Source organism: Ascaphus truei, chromosome 8, assembly GCF_040206685.1.
Source record: "Ascaphus truei isolate aAscTru1 chromosome 8, aAscTru1.hap1, whole genome shotgun sequence".
Classification (NCBI taxonomy): domain Eukaryota; kingdom Metazoa; phylum Chordata; class Amphibia; order Anura; family Ascaphidae; genus Ascaphus; species Ascaphus truei.
The window spans coordinates 24,278,919-24,292,302 of record NC_134490.1 but is presented as its reverse complement, the minus strand read 5'-3'; positions in this window follow the sequence as shown (position 1 = coordinate 24,292,302).

Sequence of the window (13,384 nt, the reverse complement as noted above, 5' to 3'; positions counted from 1 at the left end):
TCTGTGTTGTCCCTTCCAGACGTCAGTAGATATGCAATGTTATGACAACGCCTAATTTGCGTGTCATTATCACTAACACCACATTAAATGACTTAATAGAGCTTTGTGGATCTATGCCTAAAACACCCGGCTATTGCATAAAGCAGAGGTGCTCAACTCCAGTCTTCAAGACATCCAAACAGATCAGGTTTTATGGATATCCCTGCTTCAGCACCGGCGGCTCAAAGACACCAGTGCTGAAGCAAGGATATCCTTACAACCGGACATTTGGGGGGGGGGGGGTGGGGGGGGTTCTTGAGGACTGGCATAAATGGCTTTTTACACATGTAAGAATCTTCTGTAAGTGCTGCTGGGTTCAAGAATACAGATGTACTGGAGTATTTTTCAGTTAATATTTCCCAGCAGATGTCACTCTGGTTCTTTTCTGCTAAATAATATATTACCAGCCTCCCAAAACAGAGAGAACAGATAAAACTATAGGGAGTAGAAGCCATGTGCTCTCCTTCTACTTAAGGGAGCAATACCACATAGTGAGGTTTCATTACTAAGGTCTCCCTGCGAGCAAAGCTGGTCCAAAAAGCAGCACCAGATTGAGAAGAGAAGCCCAGTTGAAGGGAATGGTATGTTTCTGTTGGATAAATCTGGTGAGACTTGTTGACACCAGGGGATCTATTTACTAAAGTCTCCCGGCTGCAAAAGAGGGGCAAACAACGAATCCATATTCATCAACGAACAGGAATCCCACTGAAGGCAATGGGAGTTTTTCCTTTTGCTATATCTGGTGCAATTCCTTTGCACAGACCAGTTTTGCAGATAGCACACTTTGATCCTTACGGCACTGAATACCAAAACTATACGGGAGGCTATGGAATTTCTTTACCAAAGCCTCTGGATGGAAGCTGGAGCAAAACCGGTGCACACCAATAGCACCAGTTTCATCAAATAAAAAAGCTGGGTTGTATGGGATTCCTTTTCACGGATAAATCTGGTGCTTTCTTTTGCACCACTTTTGTTTGTAGCTGAGAAGATTAGCCCCTCATGCTACATAACCACAAAGCAATCGATTTACCGACGTCTCCGGCCTGCAAAACTGGGGTTTATTTGAGGCAAAAATCTGCACCGCAAAGAGGATCACAATGAAAGTAATTGGGATATTTTCCTTTGGCACAGATCTGCACACTGGTTTTGCAGCCGGGAATCTTAGATTAACCCTTTTGATTCCCCCTGGGATGAAGTCACTGTGTCCAAAAATCCTGTTAGTTTAGCAACAGGAGTGCAGGACATAACCTGCGCTGGTGGCGCGCGGGGCGACTCCTCCCGCTCTGTTCCTTCATCGGTGACGGAAGTGGTCACGTGATTGGAGAGCCGGAGGGGCAGTGGCACTCTGACCCCCCCTCGACTTCTCTTGATTTCAAAGGGTTAATGTTCCCCCAAACTCTTCAGGATGCAAAACGGCACCAAATATATAAGAGGAAAAGGTTGCATATAGAGGGGGTTATTTATCAAGTCTCCTGGCTAAAAAACCGGGGGGGGGGGAAAACGACAACAAATTTATTAGGAAAAACATTTCAATTGGGGACAAATGAGATTTTCTTGATTGATAATTCTGGGGCCGTCTTTTTGCACCAATGTTGCATACGGGAGACTTTAATAAATGACACCCAGTGTGACAAACCCTAAAGGTTTACTAATTAAAGTATTCGGCCTGCAAAAGTGGGGCAAAAATACCAATGGATTTTTTTTTAGTAAATTTTATGCAGTATTTTTCTAGTGATTCTGCACCAGTATCGCAGCCAGGAGATTTGAGTAAATTACCCCAATAGGGGCACAAAAAACTGCACTGTATATATCAAGGAAAAAATCCTATCATATCCTATGGCCCCTTATTCTTTGATAAATCTAGCACAAGGTTTTTTTTCCTTCAGGTTTCGTCCCAGAGAGGGTTAAATATAAAACTGACACGAAAAACATCACCTGATTTATCACTGACGAAAATGCCATTGGGAATAGTTTTTTTTGGGGGGGATGAATTTTTGTACCAGTTTTGCAGCCTGACTTTGATAAAATAGCTGTCGTATCTGCCACAGTTCGGAAGGTTGACGCATAGAACCATTTGGGATCATTTACTTAATTCACTGATGGCGAAGCTGGGGCAAGTTACATCAGAGGAAAAACATGCCATTCATTTGAATGAGATTCCGTTTATTTGTTTATGTGATGGGATTTTTTTGCACTGGTTTTGCTCCAGTTCTGCAGCCGGCAGACCCCTTTTATTTCCGCGCAAAATGATCTTTTATACACGTTGGTGTCCCCTACACACACTGGTGGGTGGATTTTGTTTTCACATTTCCTATAACACATACACACCAGATGTTTCCTAAGCAGCTCTTCTGGCCTCCCATTACTCCTCCACCGATGACCTGCTTTGTCCCTGAGGGATATCACTTTCTGGAACAGAATCGAATCCTCCCTCAGTCTTATGCTGGAAAAAAGGGAAGAAGACGGCTAATTATGCAAATTGTTACCCTTTCCAAATGGTGGTTTGTAAGGATGAAGTGAAGTTAATTTCTCCCAGGACCGTAAGATGGATGGAGCAGAGACTTGTGAGGTGAAAGGGTTGCAAGTTAGCCAGCAAGCAACCCCTGTGTGCTGAATTACCCTGCAAGCTGCTTGATATTCCTAATCAACAGAGCTCTGAAGTAACTCTTACATGGACCACCCTGCACTCTCCTTTGGTGGGAGCTCAGTATCAAGGGACGACAGTGTCTTTACTGCCATCAAATTGACACTTGGCGCCATATTCTATGAGGTTTGAGAAAAAATGGCATTGTTCTTCCCCCAGAAAAATGGCTAAGAATTTCAGCTTATGCTATATAAAAAAAAATATAAAAAAAATTGTATAACTTGGCCAAACCCCCCCCCCACATAAATAGCAATTAAAAAAAGGTAAAAAAAAAAAAAGGTAGAAAAAGGCACTAAATCCGATTTAAAAACAAAAAAAGTTGCACAAAAAAAGGCAAAATTCCATAAGATAAGTGTTTTTAACTTTTTTTGTTGTTAAGGAAAACTATAGTTAGATTGTGAAATTCTGAGAAAACCCCAACCCTCTCACATAGTGCGTCTGAGATCAGATGCATTGTAAGTAACCCCAACCCTCTCTAATAATGCATCTGAGATCAAATGCATTGTAAGGAACCCCAACCTTCTCTAATACGTCTGAAATCAGATGCATTTTAAGGAACCCCAACCCTCTCTAATAGCATATCTGAGATCAGATGCATTGTAAGTGTAACCGTGTTTCCCCCACCCAATCTCACATAGGGTCTATCTTGGGGAAAGCTGCTCTGGTTATTCATGGTAGTGTGGTGCATACAAGACACCTACAAGCTCATATTGAACCCCCAAAATAACCACAACATATATATAAGCATATAAGTGTCACAGAGGAGTGCTACTGAGATATCTATACATATATATTTAGGCACTGTACCGTGTAGAAGTTTCACTGGATGTGCACTAAGCTCTGTCTGTGTTTCATGTTCTGTCTCTGGTTTTAAATATATATTGCCAAAATGCTCAGTAGCACTCCTCTGTGACACTTATATGCTTATATATATGTTGTGGTTATTTTGGGGGTTCAATATGAGCTTGCAGGTGTCCTGTATGTTTTACAATTCTTGTTCAGCTGGTCTTAGCTGATTGGAGGGTGGCAACCTCCTACCTAATTGAAGCTCACCCCCTCTCACATTTAAATGGTTAAAAGCTCACTCCATAGCATCTCCCACTCTCAGGGGAACTTGCTTGCTTGCAGTATGATTGTGACAAATATAATACAGAGTGCGTTTCCTGGTAATGTACAGGTTAATAAAAGCTTCAATCAGACTTAGAACTATGCAACTAATTTTGACAGATTTATTATAAATAATTCTTTCTGGTAATGCACAGGTTATTAAGAATTTATATTAGTGTTAGGGACCCTTGAGATGTGGTCTGCCGTGTAGTGGCTCAGGGGCTTACAACACTTTGGCCAAAATGTTAAACTAAAAGACCATTTTATTTAATAGATATCTATACATATTGTGACAAACGCCCCTCTTTTGTGATGCTGACGTCTGTCTGGGTTCTTCCCGACACAGTCTTCTAGGGTTAATTATACAACAAACAGGATCATGCAAAGTATTATATTGCTTAAGTCAGGCTTCTGACTGCTTTATTTTCATCCAAGTAAGGTACTGCAGCTTTAACATGTGTAGGTTAGAGGCACTCAGACATTTTCATTCAGCAGTTCACTTATAATCAGTGTCATAGCATTTCACACAGTGTCACTTTTAAGAAATAAAAACCAAATCATATAAAGAAATCCTATCCCTTTCAGGGAACTAACTACACATCAGAATCAGCCTCTAACTGCGAACTAACTGGGCCAACTAACCTGGTTCCCCAGCTTAAAACAATGCCCTCTCATTTAGGGTCACTAGATACAGCAGTCTTTTAGCAACAGCAATAAACATTTGTTTTGTCTTATCTGTTCGTGGTGGGAACATGGTCCCAAGTGTCCAGGCAAATCCTTTGGTACTGTGATACTTGGAGGGGCCGTCCACCCCGAACTGGATTCCGGGGAGCAGCGATACCCCCAGCCTCCAGGCTCTAAGGAGAGAGAGTGAAATGCAAACCTCTCTGCTCTAAATACCTGTGCATGTGATTAGAAGAGCAGGTGAGGGAGAACTAGACCCATTGTAATCTGTGGTCTGGATTTTCCATCCAGCAGTCTGAGTTAATGTGAAGCTGTGAAATGGATCATTTTTAACTATTCCTGCACTTTCTGACCTAAAACGGGGCAGAAAGCTGCCTAACATCTTTGGACTATGTCACAATATATATTTAGGCACTGTACCGTGTATAAGTTTCACTGGATGTGCACTGAGCTCTGTCTGTGTTTCATGTTCTGTCTCTGGTTTTAAATAGTGTGGTGCATACCTGCTGGTAACAGGAGGCCCTGGGTCTCTCGTCTGGTGTTATAGGGAAGGTCAGGACAGGCTTCTGGGGTCTTGCCCGAATCATACTCATGGTGACAGCGCCTCCATCTCTTACAGCCCCCAGAGATGTGGGGAGAAATCTCTGCAGGAAAACTACCTATTCCCCTTTCTGATAAATTTCAGTCTCAGGCAAGGATCTTGTAAACAGATGATCTTTATTCAGTCTCTCTCTCAATCAAGTGCAGTGTACAGCTTACATCACCGAATCAATTATTTAGCAAATCAGGTCTTCACCTTTTAGGATGTCCCTGGACCTACACTCCCGGCCACCAGCCACCAGGAGCAGTCCTTGCTCTTCGCTTACTCCCTGGTAGGGTAAGGTGAATAGTCCTCCACCGCTCCCCGCAGGGAGGGCCTCAGTAAGCAGAGCCCTGCACTACTGGGTTGGATAGAATACACCTCTATCATGGTTAGGGTGACCAGATTTACAAAAGTAAAAACCGGGACACATGAAAAAAAATTATTTATAAAACAAATGACATCACCAACTGCGCTTTATGTCTCCTTTATGTCTCTCTCCGCTCTCTGTTCCCCCTTCTTAGGCTGAGTCCCCACTGGCATTGAGGGCGCTCATACTTGGAGAGCGCTCCAAGCACGAGCGCTGGGTGTCCTGCATGTACGCGCGCGGGAAGGAGGGGGGGGGGGGCAGCTTGAGCCCTGGCAGCAGACACCAAAGCTCCCACTGTCTCACTGCTGAGGCTCCTCTGCCTCTAACCCCGCCCCCACCCTCTGCAGCTACAGGCAGACCGGCTTCTGCTCTGTTCCTGCATTCTCTGCTCTCTGCTGCCCCCCCCCCCCCTGCTCTGATGGCCAAAACCGGAACAGCCACAAAAACGGGACATTTTAAAGAATGCAGGGCAGCCGGGACAGGCATTAAAAAACCGGGACTGTCCCGGCTAAACCAGGATAACTGGTCACCCTAATCATGGTAGAGGCACAAAACTGGCTAAATAGAGGAAGTGCAACTCCTTAAGTCAGTTCCAGTAAGAACCATCTCCCTCTCCCTGATTGGACAACAGGCCTTATTGCACTACCTTCTCTGACTCACTGAGCGGCAAGGTGTGGGGAAAACCCCTGATTACTCCTGGCAAACCTACCCTTACTAGGGATTACTGCCAGGAGGAGGGCAGACATAGCCCAAAACCAGCCAGGGCTACATAAGGAACCCCAACCTTTTGTAATAGCGTATCTGAGATCAGATGCATTTTAAGGAACCCCAAGCCTCTGAAATAGTGAGTCTGAGATCAGATGCATTGTACTTTGTACAATTTAGAATTAAATGAAAATTGCAGGTAGCCCTTTAGGGATGCCCGGGGAACCCCTGCTGAAAATCACTGCCATAACGTATGGAGATGATTAGTATTGTGGTGGTGACCACCTGCTAATGGATTAAGTTCCGCACCCAGCTACTTCCAGGTGATCTGCTAACGGCAAGATATCAAATACACTTACGTTTGCAGGCAGATAGTATTTTTTCATGAAAACTAAAGAGAGAAGCAGGAGGAGTTTAGCTTGTATAAAAAGGGTTAAAAATTATTAAAGTAGAAGTTAGGACTTACTAAAATGGGGTTAGCATGGTGTGGCGGGCAAAATATGTAAAATAACCCATAATTTAAAGGAATTATTAGATGAATTGAATATGTGCAATCTTTTAAATGATAAATAATTGTACACACTCTTTATATTGGGTAAGTTTATTAGAATACATGGAGCTGGATCAGCTATTTTAGCTGCTTCCCAGTTAATTGCAGCTCTTATCACTCCCATGTTTAGCTAAATGTATGCCTAATTCGCCTAGGTGACCCAGCCAGGAACACTCCCAATAATGACGACAATATTTTACCCGATAAACTGTTGTTGCAGTGCATAAAATACAGGGCAAAGAGATACATTACCTAAGCCAGGCCCATTCAATGGAGATTTGCCATTTGGCCCCAAATTCATTCAACGTTGACTTTGGGACTACTTGGGGTATCTCTACACCCTATGTAAAATTAAGAGAAGGGGGAATTGGACGTTTATCACACTATTGCATTTTAATAAATTACCCCCATAGTCTTCAATAAAGGAGCACTGATAAAAATCAGTACTTTTTCAATATATGCCATTTTTGGTCCAGGTCCCCCAAATCTCCCGGATTTCTGTATGTGGAGGTTGTTTCGGAAGGTTGAGGGACATTTACGTAAACCAGAAATACTGTATATTCGGGTAGAATGGGGAGTTGTTCTAAAAATGTAATCTGTAAATTATTATGTAAAAGAAAACATTGTTTTGGGGGATTCTAACAAGTCTTTTGTAACAATGCCAATAAATGACTATAATGCTGTGAATGTTTAGCTATGTAACAATGATGATGTAATGTTTCTCGCTGCCCTTTTAACCTGAAACCAAGGGTCTCCAAGGTGGTTCCCAGTTACTCCACCCAGAGCCATTAGCACCCAGTTTCCATTTATTTACCTTTATGATGGTACCCTGGGGAGAAGCTAGAGGGTTAGCAACTTTCCAGAACAGAGAGACAGAGCAATCACCACACAGCTTTAAGTAAAATTACCATTTATTATAATGGTACAATTTACCTATAAATCAACATGAAAATAACAAACAAAAGCCGCAGATACAGAATGATAATAGACATAATAAAATGTTCTCCTATACTAACTGCGACCCAAGACTATGATAACTTCCCAACAGCTAATTTCCCCTGTGAAGCTTTAACCCATTTCTTAATGACAATAATAAAACATTGTATTACCTAGCAAGGACTTAGGTAAAACAATACTTTTTTTTAAGGTGTTATATATTCCCACACATTTGTGTAATGTGTTATCCCGGGGTTCACATTGCAAAGCCAGTATAACCAGCATCACAATGAAGAGACTCGAAAGGTTGAAACAACGGTCTGTGAGTAGGGTTACTGGCTCTGCACTTCTTTAACCCAGCCTGTGCCGAAAAGCTGTGTAAGGGCTGTTATATACAGGATGCGGCCGTGCGGCCACGCATTCCTATGTGCCGCATGCTTTTCCTGTATATAGTGCCGGGAGCTGCAGGTAATGTATATATGTGTGTATGTGTGTGTATATGCGTGTATATGTTGTGTAAGTGTAAGTGGAGTGTAAGTAAGATTTTTTTTAAATTAAAAAAAAGTTTAATATTTTTTTTTTACTTCTGCAGTTATTTACCCCCCCCCCCCACACACATCCATACAAACACACATCCACGCATACATGCATCCATACAAACACACATCCACGCATACATGCATCCATACAAACACACATCCACGCATCCATACAAACACACATCCACGCATACATGCATCCATACAAACACACATCCACGCATACATGCATCCATACAAACACACATCCACGCATACATGCATCCATACAAACACACAAACACACATACACGCATACACGCATACATACAAACACACATGCACGCATACATACAAACACACATCCACGCATACATGCATCCATACAAACACACATCCACGCATACATGCATCCATACAAACACACATACACGCATACATGCATCCATACAAACACACATCCACGCATACATGCATCCATACAAACACACATCCACACATACATGCATTCATCCAAACACACACACACACGCATACATGCATCCATACATACATACACACATACACGCATACATGCATACATGCATACATACATTTGAGCGCAGGCAGCGGCGCGAAAAGATGAATTTCTTCATCTTCGCCGCTGTCTGTCGGCTCCCCTCTCCCTAACGTCAGCCAACTAAAAATCCGCGCGCTTGCCTGCCACTATAAAACGGGCCTAATACGGCAGGCATGTTAAAATGGATTAGAAGACAAAGGTGACATTGCATGCTCATTTGTATGTCATTTCCTAGAATCCCTGGCTGCAGTGGAAGCACTGTATGCTAAGAGATAATAGTGAAAAGTAGGATTGTAGACCTGTTTACGTCACGTGAATGTGCTCACTAGTGATATTTTTATTTGCCGTAATGTCTTAGGCTACGGCCAGGGTGTCGGTGCGCCTGCCAGGCGGGCGGCGTGTGCTGTGATCCGGAGCAGGACTGCGTTGATTTATGGGGTGCCTGTATCTCCTCCAGTATTTAAATCCCACGGTCACGTGACGCGGACGATTTAAAAATGGCGGTGATGCTGGCACCCGATGCCCCATACCAGGGCTTGTAACTCGGGAAGCAGGGAGTCCCTGAGGCAGAAATCAAAGTGGTTCAGGTCAGGAAACCCCCCTGCTCCTGCACACTATTATAAAACATTATATTAAAGCAGATTCATTACCTTAGTGCAGGGGTGCGCAAACTTCTCGAGCTCCGGCCCCCCTGCCGGGAGCCGCAGCGGTCGCACCCCCCCCCCTCCTAAAAATGTCAAATAATGCTGCTGGTCATGTGACGTCACCTCATGTGAACCCCGCCGCGTCATTTGGCGCCGCGTTGCCATGGCATTGCGTCGCCGAAAACCCGGCAGAGACCAGGTAAGAGAGTTACAGAGGCCTCACGCCTCCCCCGGCATTTAAATGAAATGCCGTGGGGAAGAGCGCAGGACCTCTGTAACCGCCGCGACCCCCCTAGAGATAAGCACCCCCCACTTTGCACACCGCTGCCTTAGCAGATAGACGCTACGGCAATGAAGGGGTTAAGGCACAATAGCAGGTTTATTGGGGGGAGAGGGGGTGAGTGAAGGGGGTACTTGGTCACTCACCCCTGCTGCTTCCAATAAACATTACAATATTTACTACCCACCAATGAACAAGGGACTACCCACCAATGAACAATGAACAACCCACCCTCTGTGCCCGCATGTGCAGAGGTACACAATGGAGACTATGTTAAGGTGAATTTAAAACAGGGCTTTATTGTGCCTGTCGCTTTAAACACAGAAAAAATATATGAGAATAAGCCAAACAAAAAACCTATCTCTGCTTTGGAGACTATCTACACATGCAGCTCAGCCCTCTCTGACTGGGTTGGTTAGCTAAGCTATTTACCAGCCCCAAAATATAAACATATATACAGTTATATTACAGTTCCAAAAGAAAGTCTTATCTGTTCTCCTGAAGCTGTAGGGGAAGTCCTCTCTGCTAAGGTAAGCACCTTTGTGTGCTACAGCAATGTCTGTCCAGGTTTTGAGGTCTGGTCCCCTTGTCTTGCTATCAGCATACAGTCCAGTCCTTCTGCAGCTCAAGATAGCAGTTCCTCTGGTCAGTCTCCCCAATTATGCGACTCAGGAATCTCTGCTCTGTCTCCTAGTTCAGCTCAGGTGTGAGTCTTACTTCCTGTCTCAAAGGCAGGCTTTTTCTAACACCTCTAATCAGCCAGGTGCTGATCAATTAACCAGCACACTGCTGGATTAGAGGCAAGTTTTCTGAACAGGGTAAGTCCCCTGTTACACCCCCTAACAAACAAAAGCATTTTTTTCCCTGCACTTGTAAGGAATCGTCCTTTGCAATATGTTCCTCTTTATCTGTCGCCGCACAGACTTCCACTCTGGCACCAGCGCATGCACGCACCTCCGCTCTGCTTACAGAGAGGGATTGTGGGGGGGAATGCAGTATTTAAAGGCCAGCGGGCCAATCCCAGGAGGAGGGTGTGACGGCACTGCTCCAATGACTGAGTACAAGGCTAGGTTGCAGTGATAACCTGCACAGCTGCTGTTGATTTCAAAGAGGGAATTAGTGAGAACAACAGCACCCTGCAAGGCTACGAGAAAAGCCAGGCGTGGATTCCTGACACCCATATAATATGGGCATGCTTTCACACTAGCAATAAACGGGGAAGCAAAAAACAAACAAAAAACAGGCCCAAAATAAAACACATTACATAGAAAAATAAAACCATTTCCAATGCCAGTAAACCAATTGATTGGCAAAGTGGTACATCATGCCCATATAATATGGGCATGATTTAACACTATGGCAGTCAATAGTCAACCTAAAAAATAAACAACCACCAACATTATCCAATTCAATCAAAACAATCACCAAATAAACACAACAAAATTACAAATCAATCAATAAAGCAACTACCAAATAAATACAGAATTACAAATTAAAACACCCCAAAAAAAACATTAATAAATAAAAGAAAACTCCAAATAAACACCATTATTAAAAATCCAAAGACCAAAAATAAACCACAATTAAAAAGCAAACAATAAAAAAACAAACAATTGAAAACATAACAAAAAAATGTCATAAGTCAAATTCAAAACACAAAAGAAATAGCATAAATATTTAAATGCAAAGAACAAAAATAAATTTAAAAGAAATAAAAGCAAGCATCCAATTGGATTACAATTAACAGATGAATTTAAAGAAAGAAGAAAATAAAGAAGAAAAGGACTTTGTACTTTACCTGAGGGCCCTGGCTGTTGTGGATCCTGGATTTGTTCGAGAGCTTCCTGAGACCCCTGGAATCGGAGAGTGAAGACATCTAAAAGGTAAGAAAAAACATTGAATGTATGTTATTTTTATTTTGCACGTTTTATGGGTGATAAAAAGCCATTGTAGCGCGATACTGCACTGTGATCACTGCTTTATGAATAGCAGAGCAGGCAGTAGCGTGCTATAAAGGCATTTATCACTCTTTAAACCACTTATCACTGCTTTGTGAATCGGCCCCACTGTCTCTCGCTCTCAAACACTTTTCTTTCACTGGCTTTCTTCCTCTTAATTCTCTCTCTTACCTTTCTGATTCCCCTCTTCTATGTTTCCACATGTCAGCCTGCTTTTCCCACATTCTCTCTTCCTGATGTCGTTTTCCCAACCACCACCGCGCGCTTCTACGATTGCCTCCCCGTGGTCACACGCTTGGCTTACAATTGGAGTGCGAAGGTTCTTTGTGTTGGGGACATGTCCTACAGAGCCATGTGTTAGGCTGCGCTTATAGTGCCGGAAACGTCGACGTTGCGTCAAAACGAATGCATTGCCATCATCATCTCAATTTGATTTTTCCAGTGACCGCAGCCTGACGTCACCGTCACTATAAGCGTAGATGCAAATATGCATGAAATTATTTGTCTGAATCTGACAAATTTTGCCATATTCTTATGTTTTGTTTAATTGAGAATCTGCATCAAATGTAAAAATCTTGATTTCATAACATTTTATTTCTTACATTTGGTGCATTTAAAGCTGCAGTTCAAGCTGCCGTTTAAAAAAAAAAAAAATAATAATAATAAAAATAAATATATATATATATATATATATATTTATATATTTATATATATATATATATTTATATATACATATATATATATATATATATATATGTAGCCCCTGTAACAATTAGTGGGCTACCAATCCTTCTCCTACTGGAGTAAGCCCTGATAAGGGCAGGCGCCAGTAGCAATCATGGGGTTTCCCCCCCACCAAGCCCTGCCTGGAGAGATAGAGGTAGGCCCCTGACTCTGTAGCAGGCCTGAGACAGAGGGGAGGTCCTGCTGACATCATAAGGGGCAGGGCGTTATCTATTTAGTGGGCTGCTCCTGTGTGTGTCTGTGTTCAGTTCTGTTGGAGTATCAGTCTGGAGGGAGTGGGAGTTGAGTCTGAGAGTTCTGCCTGGGAGGAGGAGAGTCTGTGACAGTCTGTTGCAAAGAAGAGAAAGATGTGATAGTTGTGAGAGTGGAGTGTGCTGGAAACTGGAAACAGGAGAAAGGACACTCAGCCATACAGATTAGAGCTGATAGCACTGTAGTGCGTGGACCAATGCCCCTCACCCTGCTGAGGGGGTGAGGAGGGAGATCTACCCTCACCTAGAGAGTATATCCTGGAGGTGGGGGTTGAGGTATTGAAGCCCCTAACCAGCCCATCCTGCTAGGGTACAGCCTGGAGGAGAGGAGAGGAGGAAAGGCCTGCAATTATACATTTTGAGTGCACTGCTGTATATGAACTGCTGTGTGCCGCTGTGCATGAAGTGTTGCTGTATCCTTGTGCAAGGACAATAAAGACCATTGCTGCTTTTATAAAGAGACTGTGTGTGTGAGATTGGAATCTCATGCCCTGGGACCAGGGCTTTCTCTGGGAAGATTCCACCCTATCCCCTAGGTTTCGCCAGATAATGGAGGCGCTGCACCACAACCACTAAAGAATGGAGGCATATACCCCAGAAGCCTGGCCCTGTTATCCCCCACACCAACGCGGGAGACTCAGGCCCTCCTGTTCCAAGCAGGTATGCACCACCATACACATGTAGCCAGCCCTCAATACACCTTAGAGGCACGATCTGTGTCTGGGGGGGGGGGGGGGGGAGGAACATGGGCTATATATATATATATGCAGATCTATCCGTTCTCCTGTAATCAATCACTGAAATTTGGCTGGGGG